Source organism: Nannospalax galili, unplaced genomic scaffold, assembly GCF_000622305.1.
Source record: "Nannospalax galili isolate Female #2095 unplaced genomic scaffold, S.galili_v1.0 scaffold803, whole genome shotgun sequence".
Lineage (NCBI taxonomy): Eukaryota > Metazoa > Chordata > Mammalia > Rodentia > Spalacidae > Nannospalax > Nannospalax galili.
This window is the reverse complement of record NW_008349354.1, coordinates 530751-535016: the sequence shown is the minus strand read 5'-3', so window position 1 is coordinate 535016 and position 4266 is coordinate 530751. Positions and strand designations below refer to the sequence as shown.

General features: G+C 44.8%; 1 protein-coding gene across 1 annotated transcript in view; it reads left to right on the top strand.

Moving 5' to 3' along the window:
- Nucleotides 1-6: 6 nt before the first annotated feature.
- Nucleotides 7-4266, top strand: part of Rcan2 (regulator of calcineurin 2) — a 274569-nt gene continuing 270309 nt past the window's right edge. Inside the window, exon 1 of the mRNA XM_008846718.2 lies at nt 7-93. The gene's annotated coding sequence lies outside the window, so the exon portion shown is untranslated. The remainder of the gene's footprint in view (nt 94-4266) is intronic.

Genomic DNA, 4266 nt, shown 5'->3' with positions numbered 1-4266 from the left:
AGCGCCCCGCCCGCAGCCACCCGCGCCCGCGGACCACCCGAGCCGCGGCCACCGTCGCCGCCGCCTCCGCGGCGCATCGCGGACGCCCTGCAGGTCGGTTACGTAACGGCGCCGTCCCCGATCGCCCCAGCACCCTGTCCCACCGAAGCTGGAAGCCTTGGTGCGGAGGGACCAAGGTTTTGGGAAGCAAGCACAGCGGGGTTTAGAGGCAGGGCAGGGGCAAAGGCCGTGGAGTCCCCAAAGCATCCTTGGGGGCAGGTCTCCCAGGTTTCCTTTCTAAGGAGGCGCTAGTCTCAAAGCGCCTCTTCCTCTTTCCTAGTGCCCAAGGTCCACCTTCCCAGGGACAAGCAGCAGGTGCATATGTACACAGAGGACCCAGCATAACTCCAGTGGTCCCGGGGATCTGGTTTTAGAGAGGGAGTTAGGGGAGACTAAGAACTCAGGGAGCAGAGGAGAAAACCGGGAGACCCCTATGTTCTCAGGCTTCACGAATTTGCTGGGAAGGAAGGAGGTGCTTTCAGGCACAGCCAGGCTGAGAATTGTCCTGCCTGGGATTAGCGGGCTTGGGTCATCTAAAAATAACTTCGAGTTTGAAAAGTGAAATGGACAGGAGCGCCGTGTGCCGGTTCGTCCTGCCTTTGGGATACACCTCTGTAGAAGTCATGGCAAGGGACAGGCTAGTCTCAGCCCTCTCTGCTGCCTCCTGATCTGGCCTTGCTGGTTTCCAGGGTGCCTCCGTTTGACTTTTAGTTAATGATTTATTCTCCAAGGCCTCGCTGTCTTTTTCTTATCCCAGAATGAATTCTAGCTGAGCCAGTGTTTCGAATCTTCCCTATTTCGCACAAAGGAATAGAAGTGTTAAATTGAAAACTGTTACAACACACCCAAGGCTGTATTTTAAAATCCTGTTTTAGTAAAAACAAAAACTCTTTCTTGTTTCTCTTTACTTATACAATCCCTTAATTTCCCATGGATAGAGATAAGACACTGCTAGAGCATTCTTCCTCTCTTGACTCAGATCCATGGTCTAGACAGGAGGTTTTGGGAAAAGTAGGACACTTCTTTAAAATGCAACTTAACTTTCACACGTTCCAAGTTCTTAATTATACTAAGTTCAAAATACAGGACAAGTGTATCACAGGCAAGGGCTAGTTCCTGCTGACCAGCCCATCCCCTTCAGCATTCTGGTATACCATGAAGATGCCTATAGACAGTAGGTGGGAAGGATCAAGCGACAAGGCAAGAGAGAACACTTGGCAGCCTTTCAGTGTATACATTGCTTTTCTTTAGCCTTATAGAGTTATTAGACTAAGTATAATCAGTCATCAATCTCGATTACCCTAAAATGGGAGTTGCACTTTGCTTTCAGAGAGAGTGCAAATCAAATCAGCATTCACTGAGCGCCTATTACCTGAATCAAGTCCGTAGGATTTAGGGAGGGAGAAGTGTCCTCAACTGAAGTGGCAGGATTTTAAGATTTTCGAAAACACTTAGCATGAGCTTGTCCATTAGAACCCACCTGAGCCTGGGAGGCCGAGGCTTTCTCTCCAGTGAGGAATATTAAACAGGCAGAAGTGGGAACTTGAGAGCTTTCTCATTTGCAAGGACTCATCACACTCTGAAACACCACTTGCATAATTGTTTGCAGCTTGTCAGATCTGTTGCAGAAACTAGCATGTCCTTTATTGAGGCTATCGTTGACGGCGGCAAAGATTGCATTTTTTTCCTGTTTCTTTACTTTTCTGTGTCACCCACTCAATTGATTCAACAGCTCTTTGTTAAGCACCCACTGTGTGCTATGTAGATCCTGTGCCAGGGCCTAAAAGAATGAGACCCTATACATCCTAGAAGTAAATTTAACAGGAAATAAATGATAGTGGTTCAGCGTGGTAAGCGCCTAATTCAGAAAGGAACGAGGTCAGTGGGAGTCAAGAGAAGGAAGGGTGGAGGGACTCTAGAAGGGTCTGCCAGAGAGTACACATCTGGACTGGATCCCAAAGGGTGGTTGGCATTCTCTAGAGAAGGTTCTGGGCATTCCATATAAAAAGCACAGCATAAATATTCAGAGGAAAGGGCATGATCAAGAGCACCTAGTTTTGGAACGAGGGGTTAGTATGAGTTTGAGGAGGCTGCAGTGACCCCTGGTCATGAACATACTCTGTTGAAGAGGAGAAATCACTCAATATTTAATAGGAGAAATTATTTAATCTCATTTATATTTTGCAAAAGTGACTTTGAGGAGGTGAGGTAGTAGGATTGTAAGGACGAAGGAGCTGGGCTTTTAGACAATTGAAGTGATCTGGCATCTCCACGCCCCCACCCCACTTCCCCCAAATCATGAAAGCAAGTGGCAGGGGGAAACAGAAAAGAAAGCTATAAGAGAGCTTTTTTTCAGGGAAAATTGGTGGCACTTTTGTTACCATGTGAAGGCAAGAAGCACTTAGATGTTAGATGGATGGTCAGGACTTTAGCTGAGGCAAGGCATTAACAAAAAAAGGCTTGAGAAAGGTGGTGAAGTTTTCCTTTGAATATCTACAAGAGGCACTTTAGTTTTGTAAAGGTAGGACTTGTTCATTCCTGGAGCTAACCTTTTGCTAACGTAACTTACCTTTTCCCCTGGTGCTATTAAGTGCTGCCTTCAGAGAAAAGGAAGGTGAACTTGATGGCAGGATATTGTCTTTCTCTTTATCCTCGTCCCCAAAGTGAAACTTTTAACTAAGTTATTTGAATGCTGCCAGTGGTAATAATTATAATGTGCAATGTTCATTCAGTGCTAGTTAAATGCTGCATGCGTTGAAGTTAGAGCAAAATTATTACACCGGATCCTACAGCTAACCTTGTGTGGCTCTCTTGACAGTCTCATGCAATTGGTAAGGAAACCCAGGTTAAAGGAGGGTCCCCTATCAAGGGTATGCAATTAGTAATTAATATGCTCAATGTTGGAGCCCAGGTTCTGTTCAGCATTCTGAATAACCTGTGTGAATTAATAACTGAAATAATCCCTTTCTCTATCATTGGATATTTTGTGGCTGATGTCACAGAAGAGATCTGGGGCTGAGTCAGGAATCTTGGTTTTTCCCCTGGGTTCTGCACCTGATATGCTGTATAACATTTGCAAGCTCTCACCTCCTCTCGGGCTTGAGTTATTTTAAATCGGTGTAATGGCAGAAGAAATGGACTAGACATTCCTTAAGGAATTTCTGTGTTTGGAAGTCCTGCCATCCTGTTTCAAATTCTACTGTAAGATCCACTGATTTGGGTTAAGATCATGCCTATCTTGATGCCCAATTCTCAATGACGGTGTGAAATATTCCCAAGTGCAGTAATGATGTGTGCCTAATGTTGGGAGATCCCAGTTCATGGGGAGAACCCTTCTTAGGTACTAATGCAGAAGAATCTCTCATCATCACTGATCTCATTCTTTACTTCAGACGTGTCATGTAGACTCTGGGTGTTTCCTCGTCACAGAAAAATTGGGGCAATTAATACCTCAGCAAGTTTGTTATAGGAATTGATGCATCATGAACCAAGCCCTGCATCTAAGTTGACCCCATTGAATTTATTCTGGAAGTGGGGGCCATGCCTTTTACCCCCAGGAAAACAGACATATAGAAAGGTAAAGGAAACTATCTTTGATAACAAAATAAATTATTGCATAGTTTCTTGCTCAAAATTACGTGTGTATGCATGTTCATGTGTGTGCAAGTGCACATGCGTACATGTGCACGTATGTGGAAGCCAGAGGACAACCTCAAGTGCCATCCTCAGGAATGATGTCCATTTCCTTTGCGACAAGGTCTCTCGCGAACCTGAGGGTTCACCTGTTAGTTTAGACTGCTTGGCTAGTGAATCCCAGGGATCCTCCTGTTTCTGCCTTCTCAATATAAGACAACTGCATACCACCACACTTGGTATTTTTACATGGGTGCTAGGGATCCAACCAAAGTCCTCCTGCTTATGAGGCAAGCACTTTACTGACTGATCCTTCTCCCTAGCTCCACTACTGCATGGTTTTGATAAGAGGCATCCCTTAGTTAAACAGCATCTATTTTAGGAAGAAGCCCTTCGAGACTATAAGAACATGCAACACATTAAATGCCTTTCGGTGTGTGACTCAAATATTAATACATTTTTAGGTATAAAAAACATTTTATTATACAGTTTTAATCTTGTCTTTTGCCAGCTTATAAGGAGGCCACATGGTTGTAAGGAGATACTATTGTTAGGACCAATCCCAGATTCCATACAATGCCATAGACTGTAGAA